Genomic DNA, 14,371 nt, shown 5'->3' on the forward strand with positions numbered 1-14,371 from the left:
TCTAATTTTATTAGCATGGAAAATAGCCTGAAGAACTGAAAAGCATTATGAATGGGTTCCACATAAAAACAAACAAACAAACAAACAAAACACTACCACCAGCACCAGCAACAAAGAAAAAACTCTTGACAGCTCTTCTCTATTCTGTATACTTAATCTATCAATTATTTGTATTGTACTTGTCAAAGAATATTGATATTTTAAATGTGAATCAGAATATTTGATCAAAACAGAATATGGTGTAACAGCTGTCAGTGACAATAAGCTGAGGCTTAGAAAAGATACATTTTTCTAAAGTAGTAGCTATAGCCTCCTTAACAATTCTAAAAATCAGACGTCTGTTTCAGATTTTAATCTGTAAGCACAGTTTGTCCTATGCCCATATAATAAAGCAAATGGTTTTGCTATCGCTATCATTTTCATAAATGATTTTTCATGCTCAGTGAAAAACATTATCTTGCCTGGCCAACCACTTTTATGTTCTCATTTACTTGATATTATCATTGACTTTTATCCTGGAATCGTCAGATAAATTACTGTTTCTCTGTAAAACTGTCCTTATCATAGCCTTGATAAAGGCAAACTCATTCTTGGAATAATATTGCCTCCTTATTTCCATACTCTAAAAGAGACAATTGTTAATGTTTTCTACTATAATAACATTAACAGTGGTTTCAATGGCCCATCCATCCTAGTTTGTTTCTTCTTATTCCCATCACTGTTGAAAATAAGCATTCAAAGTTTAATACAATACACAGAAATAACTAAGCAACATCTGAATACTATACTCAAAGACTAAAAATGTAGTTGTAAATATATTGATACTGTGTAGCCTAGAGTGAAGCAAAACATTTGATATGAAAACTGATAAGGACTAAGACCATATAGGAATTATACTACTTTGCAGTTGACAAGTAACAGATTCTTAGTCAACAAAACCTTGCTGAAGCATTTTCTTAGGTTTTCAAAAAAAAAAAAAAAAAAAACACAACTTTTGACAGCATTTCTATCATCACATGTAAAATAAAAATCTCTATTTTCTAGATTCTATTTAGAATTTCAGCTTTCAAAATTTTTTTTATAAATTTTGGTACTAGATAATTAGCATAAAAAGACAAGGTAACCACATGAGTAGATTCTCTAGCTTCAATAAAATATCCTAAATATTAGTAGGTAAGCAAGAAATATAAAGTTGATAAAAGTGCTGCAATCATCAGTTGAAATTTATTTCTACCTAAAACATCACAGTAACTCCTCCTAAATTAAATAATATCTATAAATAATATATGTATATTTGTATATTGAATGAAGACCAGCTAAATGAGAAGTTGAGAAATACAGATGAATGTTGAATTGACTCATGTCAAGTGGTTATCTACAAGATCCGTGCAACAAACTGAAATGGAATAGTTTGATTCAAAGATATCAAAAGATCTAATTTCAGTATGAAACACTGAAATAAGTTTTGACATTTCTAAATATTTTGGTTTTCTTCTTTTTCTTTTAAAAATCAATCTTAATATTTTAGTCCTGACTGCATATGAGACAGTTTTGTAAATATCAACATAAGAATCAAATGCCAGTTTTTACTAATTTTAGTTCTCTACCTGAGAGATTTTTTAGTCCTGTAATAATGAACAAGATCACTTGCAGACTGACATAATAAACTTATGATAAAACTTATGAAAAACTTAAGATAGAGTTCAATATAACAATATTGAACTGACAATATAATATATTCTTACCTCCTGCTCTGCATAACTTTGGGAGTAACCAGCAGCTGTTCTCCCTAGGGTCAGTGTGTGGTTGAAGAATACCCTCAATTACCTCAATTTATGCAAATCTTATCAGGTTTACATGCCTGCAGAATACATCCTTAAAATATCACATCATCTATCTCTTAAAATAAAGGAATATTCTTGGTTCTGTAAGCAAAATCATGGGTTTTTTTTTTATATTATAATAACAAATATTTATATATTTTTATATTATAATAACACATTTTTATCATAATTCAATAATAATAGTTATGTAGAAAATGCTTTAAGGTGTTAAAGAACTTTAAATGCTAACTTCTAAATTTTATCATACTAACAGCTTTGTAAAGTAAAAATACAATGGTTTGAAGTATATTAATTTCAGTAAGCAAAAAAAAAGAATTGTTTTATTTGTGTAGAAGATTAATTTTTGTAGTGTTTTTTCTATCTCCGGAAGACAAGGTTCATTTCAGGCTATAATGGAAGACGGAAGGCAGTGTTAGAACATCTTACTGTTAAGAGAGGAATAGTTTAGTATATTCTTTCAGAAATCATAGACTCATAGAATCATTAAGGTTGGAAAAGATCTCCAAGATCATCTGGTCCAGCCATCACCCTACTACGAACATCACCCACTAAACTATGTCACTAAGGTTCAACCTTTCCTTATACAACTCCAGGGACGGTGACTCCACCACTTCCCCAGGCAACTCGTTCCAATGCCTGACTACTCTTTCTGAAAATAAATATCTCCTAATTTCTAACCTAAACCTCCCCTGGCGCAACTTGAGGGCATTTCCTCTAGTCTTATCACTAGTTATTTGTGGGAAGAGGTGGACCCCCAGCTCCCCATATCTTCCTTGAACTACCTTCCTTTCTAGGTGTTAAAGCCAAACCATAACATGGAGAGGAATAATAACAACAACAACAACAACAACAACAATAATAATAATAATAATCAGGATCACCAAAACCAAACAGCGCAAAACACAAATTAACAAACAAATAAAAACCATAGAGAATGTAATAAATGTAGACTTTTTTTTTTTAACAGACATATTTTAAGATCTCTGAGTTTTTAAGAGACTGTGAGTTTCACATCACTGTAGTAGGAAGTAGTTGCATGACTGTATAGTAGATGCTCCATCTGAGAGTAAAAATTTATACAAAAATACTGAACAGTACTTTTGATGATAACAAATGGAAATTATTGGTCAAATATTTATTTTAAGTTGTGACATACACATCCCTTTATTTTCGTTAAATCTGCATTCTTTTAAAATTGTTAATATATATCCCTTTTTTGCTAAATATGAAGCTATTCAGACAGTGGTGTGGTTTTTTTTGTTTGTTTGTTTGTTTGTTTGTTTTCCCGTTAAGCTAAGTCACAATGAAGGACTTCATCAGGGCTCCTTGAGGAAGCTACCTCAAGAGAAATTTGCTGAGAAGACAAACAGATCCAAAGTTGCTCAAAGAAAAGTTTTAGAGGTTGAGGGATTAAGATTATGTGAAGAAAATTCACATTGATTCAATTTGTTTAGCAACATTCTGTGAGTAATGAATCTCAGTGAATTACAATTTCTTCCTCCCATTCTCTCCACCCCCCTCCCCCAATGCTGGAGACTTTTCCAATTATTAACACTGTCTTATTTCCACTGAAACATGTCCAACAGCAAAATTGATCCACTGTATGAATATAGTTCTCTGTATTACAATAGTTTTCTGTGAAAACCATGGATTATTAATATAGTTTTCTCAAATTCAGTGACTAAAATAGATCTTGACCCAGCTTTTTTCTTCTTGCACAGGTAGATCTTAGAATCATAGAATAATGGAGTGGTTCAGGTTAGAAGGGACCTTAAAGATCATTTAGTTCCAACCCCCCTGTCATGGACAGGGATTCCACCCACTAGATTAGGTTGCTCAGGGCCTCACGTTACCTGGTCTTCCTTTCAGGTAGTTGTAGAGAGCAGTAAGGTCTCCCATGAGCCTCCTCTTCCGCAGTTCCCTCAGCTGCTCCGCCTAGGATTTGTGTTCCAGGTCCTTCACCAGCTTCTCACATTTCTTCTTCTTTCTTATCTGCACAATTAATTTATTAAGACCAAAATATTTATAGAAGAAGGATATCATAACATAACAAAGAACATTGCAGTGTATTGCGTTTTTTTATTCTCATAATTTTTTTCAGCATGACAGAAATGTTATTTAATCCTCATAATTTATGCTGATTTTTGTTTGTTTGCTTGTGTTAGTGGGAGGTCAGAAAAAAAGGTGTTTGTAAACATCCAAGTAGCTAAAAGGCTGCAAATTTTAACACCCAGAAAAGCTTACAGTAAAATTTCATACTTGAAATCTTGGTTTGGTCTGGTCTTATCGTCTGTTTCAGTAGACCTACGATGAGTTGGTATTTTCCAAGGTGCTGAGTACTCAAATAACCTCTTAACTTTTAATCGATTACCTGCACATTGTTTCTAAATGATAATCACTATTCAGGAGTTTCAGATAAATGTATGGAAAACTGTAGCTCAAAATGAGTGTACCCTTCCAAACTTTTCCTTTACATCAACCAACATGACATTATGTTTGCAGGTACCTTTTTCTACATAATTTGCATTTTGTCTTATGTTGATTCTAGTTGTCTGATGTCTTTCAACACTCTACAACTTGAAGTAACCTGAATCAAATTTTTGCCACCTTCCTGAGAGATGATCTCTGTTTATGTCATCTCCATCTGTCCTCACATAGTTCCTGCATCTGTCTCTTCACCTCCTGATCAAATTCCAAACTGAACAAAAGCAAAAAATGAATAATAAAACCTGAAATGAAAACACAATTGAATGCACATATTATTAAACAAAATAAGAAACTTTTTGACGAATTTGAATTCAGATGCTTCTTACATATTTCATCTATGTGGCACTTAAATAACTGAAAAGTATAAAGATTTACAATTTATATTCTCTTCCATCCTATACAAAACCACACAAGGTGGTTGGCCCTAATCTTATAATGAACTTATAATATTTTTTTTTCTTTCTGATTATTTATGTTTAAAGATTATAAATATCTATTTTGTTGATGTTTTGTGTGAGCCAATGACGAATTAGCTTTTGAAGTGGATGTAAAGATCTGAACAACATAATTAATTGAATATTCTTGTAGGTCAGAAAATGCTAACACACAGCTTTACATATCATCAGAAATTCTTTATCAGACCTTTGCAAGTTTTATATTTTTTAAAGGTCTTTATCAGACCTTTGCAAGTTCTATTTAGACGTTTATAATTTCTTTTTGGTTTCTAAGAAAAGAAGTCGAAGTTATATATTGAATTACAGTTAGAACAGAGTTCAGATATCTGGTTTGATACTTTGGATTTTTAAAGTTGAGATGATTCTGCCTTATAACTTTAAGTTCTCTTGAAACGAATGCCTACCTGTACTTTGTCAGCCAAAAGTAAAGTTGGTGTTTCATATTAACATTTCCAATTTTCTTGCATTTGTCAATTCAATTAGTTAATTTCTCTTTACATTGTAGATGATGCTAAGTATCATCTTAAGGTGGATCTCTGTTTTGCACATGCTAATCTTGTTTTCATATTGTTGTGTTTTTTTTCTTCCATTGATGAGAGAATCTTTCAGCATCTTTAGAATACTCAGATCAGCAATGCCTTCTCCTCCACGTGTTCTCTTGACACATTATCTTTTAATGTCATTCATACACAATTTCATGCTTTTTTTTCTTATCCTGAAAGATTAAATAAAAGCTATCTCATAACTTCTGAATTATTGACTTCACAATTTCCTATCCCCAATTACTTCTCCTCTTGATGTCTGAGAATGCTTTTCACTCCTCTTAATAATTTAGTGTTACTTCCAGCAAGATATATATTTTTTTTTTCCAAACTTTTTCTAAACTAATTTCCAGAAGATATCCATTCTGTGCTTGGTGAGGAAATCTGGAGGTGCTAGGCAATCAGTTGTATGTCTTTGCAGCCTGACTGCCTGGAGTTCTGCTAGCTGCTTTTAAAAGAATACATTACCAGAGCCGGCTGCTAGAGCACTACATGGACAGGAGTCTTAAGGGATAACCCTCCTGCTCTCTGACATTCAGAGGCTGTACAACAACACAACACCTAGCACTTACTCCTTTAGATTTGTAAGAAAATCCCTCTGTCTTTCCACTAACAATCTTAGTCTAATCTAGAGCAATCCTTTCATGGGTGTAGTTCTTTAAAATAACGCAACTTGATCTTGTCAATAGTTTGTCTGAATAACAACAGCAACAACGACAAGAAAAAAGGTGAACAGCTGGATAGTGTGATTGCATTTTCTCTTTTATTTTCCACTGTTTAATAAATGGAGAAGCCATCAAATCACTGAATTGCATAATACTTCTGTTATGTTTTCAAAATTAGAATAACACCTCTTTTGTGTGTCACAAGTATTAAGAATGGAGAAGAAAAGAAGTGCAACTTTTAGTAGGTCCACAATAATGGTAATAGTTTTTTTTTTTAAGAATTAGTCTGACATTAATTACAAGAAAAATATATGGCACTTATTCTTCAAATTGTATTTGTTTGGAGCTTGTATTGAACTCAGTTTTGTGCAATGCTACAGTTATTTACCCTCACCTCTCAAAATGCCATTTTTCTTATTCTTAATTTAAAGAAGATGAGTACAACCTGTTCCTTTCGTTAAAATGGATCATGATATCACATTTGTTACTAGGCTGTGGTCAAACCATTCAGCATGTTGCAGTTTTGAATGAACTGAAAGTTTGTCAGACTGACATCTGAATATATTAAAGAAAGACTTTTTATGTGTCTTTACATTATAACAGCACAGACAGCAGGTAAATGAAATAATGCCTAAAGTTTTAGAAATGAAATGTAGATGATAAATATGACTCCACCCTATTTATTTAAGTATAGAATGCATAATAGCAAAAGAAAATGTGAAGAGATTTTCTTTATATGTAAAAAAAATAATTTAATTAATGTAATGTTCATCTGAATGTTAGGCCTCATCTTAAGTTAGGCCTTATCTTTGAGTTATGCATGCAAACACACGAACACATTTCAAATCAAATTTACATTTCAACTTTTTAAACTTAAAATTACTAACGACATAAAGCATTTCAGACATGTCTTTGATGGATATTAGTATAAGCTTCCACTCAGAAATGAACATTAAAAAACTGACATAATGGAAGAGTATTATCTGATCCTTAGCTTCCTGATTAGCAATTTTAATTATTTATTTATTTTTAAGAAAATTCAATAAAGCAAGGATAGAACAGTGGGAATGACACTGCTTACAAAACAGTATAAAAATACAAACATTAATTTCATAAATATTAGGTCATTTGCATGCAAACTGATCAGACTGCAAGCTTACCTCATTATTGTCTCAAGCCTGTGATTTATGTGTCTTTTGAAGATTCCATTAAGTTTAATAAGATAACTGCTGTCATTGTACATTATACATATGTGACCGCTACATGGTTTCTGCATTACATTGAACTGTTTTTTGTTATGTTCTAACACATTCTTCTTAATTTGCTCTGCTTGAAAAAAAATATGACAGCAAGTCACAGACATTTTTTTAAATGTCTATTGGATATTTTCTTTTCTTTCTTGTTATTTCTTTTCTTTTCAAAATGGACATTTAATTAACCATTATCAGTAGTCGTGCTTTTCACTGATATTTAATTGACTTAAATATTTTAAATTAAAATATTCTTTCATTCACACAGATTATATACTGTTTGTACAATCAATAATATAATACTTCAATATATAAGACTGTGGTGGTTTTACTTGAGTGGATGGCCGAGCTCCACCACGGCCGCTCTCTCACTCCCCCTTCTCAAAGAGGAACGGGGAGAAAAGGGCTCAAGGGTTGAGATAAGGACAGGGAGATCGCACAGTAATTATCGTGACGGGCAAAACAGACTCAGCATAGGGAGATAGTAAGATTTATTACCTATTACATACAAGCTAGAGAAGTGAGAAACAAAGGAAAGAAACAAAAAGCACCTTCCCCCCCATCCACCCTCTTCCACCTCCTCCCCCAACCGGCGCAGGGGAACCGGGGAATGGGGGTTATGGTCAGTCCATAGCACTTCTTGTCTGCCGCTCCTTCTCGGTCACTCTTGTCCCCTGTGCTGTGGGGTCCCTCCCACGGGATGCAGTCCTTGGTGAACTGATCCAGCGTGGGCTGCCCACAGGCAGCAGCTCCTCAAGAACTGCTCCAGATATGGGTCTGTACCACGGGGTCCATCCCTCAGGAGCAAACTGCTCCAACCTGGATCCCCCATGGGCAGCAGCTCCTGCCAGGTCACCTGCTCCTGCATGGTCTCCTCTCCACAGGCTACAGGTCCGGCCCGGAATCTGCTCCGGCAGGGGTCTTCCACAGGCCGCAGTCTCCATCGGTGCAGGTCCACCTGCTCCACCGTGGTCTCCTCCACGGCCTGTAGCGTGGAACCCTGCTCCACCGTGGTACTCCATGGGCTGCAGGGGGACAGCCTGCTTCACCATGGTCCTCACCACAGGCCGCAGGGGACTTCTGCTCTGGTGCCTGGAGCACCTCTCCCCCTCCTTCTTCACTGACCTTGGCGCCTGCAAGGCTGTTCCTCACACCTCTCACTCTCCCAGCTGCTGTGTGGCACAGCATTTATTTTTTTTTTCCCTGTCTTAAACGTGTTCTCACAGAGGCGCAAAACAACATCACTTACTGGCTCAGCTCTGGTCAGCAGTGGGGCCCTTACCAAACATGGGGCAGCTTCTAGATCCTTCTCACAGAAGCCACCCCTAATGGGCCCCCTGCTACGAAAACCTTGCCACGTAAACCCACTACAAAGACAAAGACTTTTTTCTACATTACCTCATACCAAAACCATCAGATCTTGCACAAATTACTAGTCTGATTACCAGATGCACATGCGTTGTAGATGACCCTTAAATCTTGGGCCTTGGAATCACTCAGAGGCCAAACAGCACTGGGGCAGAGATTCAAGATTTTCTGGTTGCTGTGTGAAGCAAACTGTGATTAAAAAAAAAAAAAAAGAGAGAGACCTTCACAGGAAATCCAACAATTTTCCTAATGTTGATATCATGAACAGTGAAAGAAAATGGAATTTAGGAAGAAGGAAGACAAACTGTCCTGATTTAAAAGGTTCTTAATCTCTCAGCATCCTTTCAACCCTTGTCCAATCTACCAGACAAGAAAAGGGAAAAAGAGAAAGTAGCAAGATATATGGACAACACTGAAAATTTAAAATAAATTTTAAAAGTATCTTGAAAGTCCATTATTTCCTCAGGCTATCTATTGGGAAAATAGTATATGAATTTATCTGTGAGGTGGTACACAGCCATTAAGGCAAGGTGTTTATCAGTACAGACAATGAAGGAAGAACATGCACACGTGCTGAAGGCCTGTGTTGTAAAATCCTAGGCACCATGGAGTTTTGCTGACCATTGAAGAAGGTTAATAGAGGAAAAGGGAAGGAAACAGCTTCAAATCATTTAATTTGCAGAAATTATTTACTCGTAACTCTAGATGAATCAAGGTGCAAAAGCACAGTCTTTCCTTATCTCTCAGTAAATACTGGCAGGTGATACTTTGTTCTAGCTTTCTTTTGCAGTTGGCTGGGACAACCCTTTGTCAGGGCTGATTCAGGGAAGAGGTAGCTGTTTATGGAGGCTCTGCGTTCAGAACTGTGTCCTATATGCCGAGGATAAGGATGCTTGAATAACTGGAGGCAATTAAACTTTTTGACAGAATCTGCAACATCTGCCAAGAAAGGGAGGTGCATTTTGGAAATACCTGACTATTGAATACATACGGCTCAGATCTGGGTCTGGAGTTGCTGACCACTGTTGTAGAACGTGTTATCTTCTACATGGGAAAGTTATGTTTCTTTTTTTGTACTAATGTATTTCCTTTGTTTCACACGACATGTATGAAAATGGGTAAGTATTGCCTGTGAGGAATGTCCAAGAGAAGATGCTAATTTTTCTGAGATTTTTAGCAGGTGCTTGAGATAGTTCATTAGATGTAAGAGATGCACTTAACTGTTATGTTGTACTTAATTAATGCTTTAGATTCTGCCACTGACTATCTGTTGAAAGTTTTAGAATTCAAAAGTAAGTCAAGCTGAATTTTTAGACTTATTTCTACAGAAGGAAAAAAAATCAAGATATAAATGATAGCAAGGGAAGCAAAACAATAACAGAGGTCCCAGTCATCATTTATCTAAACAAGCAGATTTATTGGAGTCAGATACAAGCATAGTAGATCTGTGGCCAGAATTACTTATTCTTGTGGATTATAGATAGAACAAGAGATATCTATTTATCTCAAGAGGATTAACTAGTCATTTTTTTTACTATCAGTGAAATATTTTCTGCTAAAAATGTGTTCCCTGGGAGAATATCCCCCACACATTCTGAGTTAACAAGAAAAGAAGGATGGTTCCAAGCACTGAGTGATTTTCTGGAACTTATATGCCTTCAATTGTCTGCTTTCTTACAATTTTGCTACATGAATTTATTTTGCTTCCTTGTGCATCAAGTCCCGTTTGTAAGAGGGAATAGTTACATTTATGAGTACTATGAGGCTAAAAACAGGAAAGACCAAACAAGCATCACAACACATTACGTGCTGCATTTTTTATAACCACAAATGAAAAAAAAAAAAAAAACAACTGTCTACTACCTTTGCATTGTTCACTAAATAACAGATGTTCCTCATCTGACTCACCATAAGTAACTATTCACCCTTGAAATGGTCAATATGATTTACAGGAGAAGGGTAGTATTCTTTACTGATTTTCCTATGAAGATCATTTTCTGCCTTTCAGGTTGTAATAGGAATGGTTTCAAATACACTGTCAATTTTGCCAATAAACTCATATCTGAATAAGATACTTTGTGAAATTATGCTATTATGAACTGATAAAATATATTATTCTGTCAGACTTTTATTCACTATGCACTGCTTTAACATACTTGCTAATAACATAAAAGAATCCATTTTTAGAGAGTAAAATGTAATGCTGATTTTTCATCATTATGGGTTAAATTAATAGTAAGTCAGACAATAAAAATATAAGTAAAATGATCATATTAATGTGAATAATTTCTGATTGGACACATCATGATGGAAAACAATATAATTACCTGAAATGCTAAAAATCACTAATGACATAAATTGCAATAATCTAATATAACATTTTTTGAATCTTCCATTCCATTTTGAATCTTCCATTTTGAATCATTCCATTTTGAATCTTCCATTCAAGCTTACAATTAGCTGTGGTTAAATCATCAAATGGCACTCTATATCTTTATATCTCTCTCACTCTATATCTCTCACTCTATATCTCTATATCTCTATATCTATATCTATATCTACTGCTTTTAATTAATATTTTTACTAAAAATGTAATCACCTCCTTAGCTGGTTTCTCTTTTGTTCTTTTAGATCTCTCTTCTAAATTTCCCTTTGATGACAAATTCAAAGACTTAAACTTACTCTACACATAGCGAAATGTAGGGTGTTTTCATATTTATGCATGTATATAGAGATGTATATGTAATGTATTTAGAGAATTGTTCCCTTATGTTTATTGAATTAAAAATAATTCGTTAACAATTTTCCATAATCAATAAAGCGATATTTTCACTATTATTAATCAAATAATTATTTGTCAAATGTTGTCACTATTATTAGTCAAATTTCAGAATATGATGGTGTTGTTTTTGTTTGTTTGTTTTTTCCATTCTTAATTCATGTTTCTTCTGTTTCCTATGGAATTGGTTGAAATAATATTGCAAACTCTATGTCAAACCTGTGCCATGGAATAATTCTAGTATTTGTTCTTTAAAATGTAGAATGTAGCTGTTTCTTTCACTCATTACAAAAGCAGTGCTAAAAATACTAACCTTTGTTTACACAGATATCAACAAAGCATAATCTGATAAAAAGGTGGGGAATGGGTAATTTAAAACATACTGCTATCATGGAGAGTTTATGTTTTCTAGTAAATTTTCACATTTTTCAGCCATATGAGTGAGAGGTTGATTTGCTTCATGCTCCCCCCCACCAAAAAAAAAAAAAATCCTTATTAAGTATACCCGGAGAGTCTTTAAAACTCCTGTGTAAATCATGTTTTAGCATTTACAAATTCAAAATGTGTTTGTTTCTTCAGGTATATTTCTTAGGCACTGCAGGATTCCTGTGACTGCATAAACATATCTAAACATTTACCCTTATATACTTCATAAAATGCAAGAGGGAAGGTTTTTCTCTCTTTTACTGAAATATCATTTCATAGTTTAATCATGTAACTTTTGTTGTTGTTGTTGTGTGTGTGTAATTTCATCCTATTACTCCTGTTAGGAATTCAGATATTTATTCACTCTTAAACTAAGGTATGTGTATTTTACAGGTTATAATTTCCTTATGATCAGGGATATTTTCACCTATTGCTTGACAATACTGTTCTCAGTTTTTGTAGTATCATATACTCAGGTTAAAGAGACATTTTTTCCTCAGAATCAGCAAATATCACAGAAGATTGCCTCCTTTATTGTTTTCAGATACTGCAGTGCCTTTATTCAAACACATCTTTTCCTGATGTTTCAGTCTATCCTAGTCAAGAAACGCTCCAGGCAAACCTGTATAATCAGATTAAAGTGGCTATGGTTCTGGAGTGTCTTGAGAGACTTGAGATGCATTACTATTAGCAGAAAGTCTTCTGTGTTTGCTGGCTTGCATAAGAAGCCCACCTTGTGTCCTGTGACTTTGAATAAGCTGTGTACATATACGTGTTCTTACACACATATACATATATATATGTGTTCTTACACATATATTAAGAAATTTAGCTCTTATTTTAAGAAATACAAAGTCCTTAGATCCAGCAATAATAGTTCTCATAGGGAAAAACAAATATATCCATTAGAACAATGTTCATATATAAAAGTTATGTTCTGGTGTGAATCTCAATCACTTTGATGTTAAAAAAAAAAAAAAAAAAAAAAAAGCTTTTCCTTTAACATCTCATGTACTACGAGTCCTCTAAAATTTTGAACCCAAAAGTAAACTGTTGGGTGGGATTAGAAGACATAGAAAAAAAAAGACAGGGATTAGGAATGTGGAATATTCAGAGCATAAATAGAACTGGTATCTTGCCATGTGCTTTTGAAACACTGCATACATATCACAGCCTCACAAGATACCTGGGGTGTGGATCTTTTAAGGTAGTGAATTCACACTGTTTTATAGGAGGGAAGGGACTGTGAGGCATGAAATAGGACTTAGTTTCATGACGAATGATTCTCTATTATCAGCAGTTATTTGTTTTGACACTATCAGTGAAGAATCTGCTATCTAATGATAAAAACAAAATGGTAAAATATTGACCTTAAATGCAGCTTCCGAAAGAAGTTTAAATATGTTTTATGAAAAGCATTAAAAAATAGAAGGCAGTCTTCCTGAATGAAACAAATACCAGTGGGTGACTGTACTGTGGAAGTATGAAAGACACCTGCATATCAAACAATTGCAATTAATGAGTCTTTATGATATGAAGAAAGAACAAAGAGACAATAATTAAATAAACATATACAAAGTTGTGTCTATAAAGAGAACTGTTTCATAAACTTATCATATCAAGGCAACCCAAAATGAGTGAGGACATTAGTTGCTACCAATCAGCTTAATCATGCATTTGCTGATTCCTGACATAAAAGTGATCTCAAGAACAAGAGAAGCCTCAGGGTGTATTTATACTCGGACCACTGGCTTGGAAGAATGCTATTTAAAAAAAAAAAAATGCTTGCTATGTTAAAGAAGTGAGGGGAAAGAGATGAACTGCAGGTAAATTCAGATTGTTTGGGATAGCTAAAATATAGATAGGAGTATCAAGCTGAAAGCAAGTATTTAGAAGACTTCCATGTAGATTTCAGATAACGTTCAAATCTCATATGACACATTCAGGCATATACTGAAAAGAGGCACCAGAGACAACAAAAATGAAGAAGACAGGGATAATATGAGAATACAATTCTACAAATTTATGTCTGTAAAATGAATTGCAAACTGTGTGTTTTCAGAATCAGTCATGTCTTGAGGAATGTGAAAATAAAAAAAGAAACCAAAGAAAGAGACCAAAATAAGATACCTCAAAAGGCAATATATATATATATATATTATGGTTTGGTGAAGCAGATGAAGACAGAAAGAAATAAGGACGAGGCCCTGGGCAACATGATCTAGTGGGTGGCATCACTGCTCATGGCAAGGGGTTTGGAACTAGATGATCTTTAAGGTCCCTTCCAACCCAAGCTATTCTATGATTCTATACTATGATTCTAATACTAATGATTGGGAACTGATTTGTAGGAGTCTTTCTGTAAAGAAGACAATCAAATTTGCCGAAGATTGAAAATATAAATCTTTGTCACAAAAATTGTACTTACAGAAAGATAAGACATAAAGATATAACCCATGAGGTAATATTTTCAGTTGCTGAACTGATTTGTGAAGGGGAGGAAAAAAATTGAAGAATCTCAAAAGTTAATGAGAATGAAAAGCTTAATATTTTAC

The 14,371-nt window shown here is 34.1% G+C and overlaps 1 protein-coding gene across 6 annotated transcripts in view; it reads left to right on the forward strand.

Moving 5' to 3' along the window:
• Positions 1-14,371, forward strand: part of MGAT4C (MGAT4 family member C) — a 419,195-nt gene that overhangs the window by 324,408 nt on the left and 80,416 nt on the right. The gene's annotated exons all lie outside the window — the stretch shown is intronic.

This window comes from Anser cygnoides, chromosome 1, assembly GCF_040182565.1.
Source record: "Anser cygnoides isolate HZ-2024a breed goose chromosome 1, Taihu_goose_T2T_genome, whole genome shotgun sequence".
In the NCBI taxonomy this organism is placed as follows: Eukaryota; Metazoa; Chordata; class Aves; order Anseriformes; family Anatidae; genus Anser; species Anser cygnoides.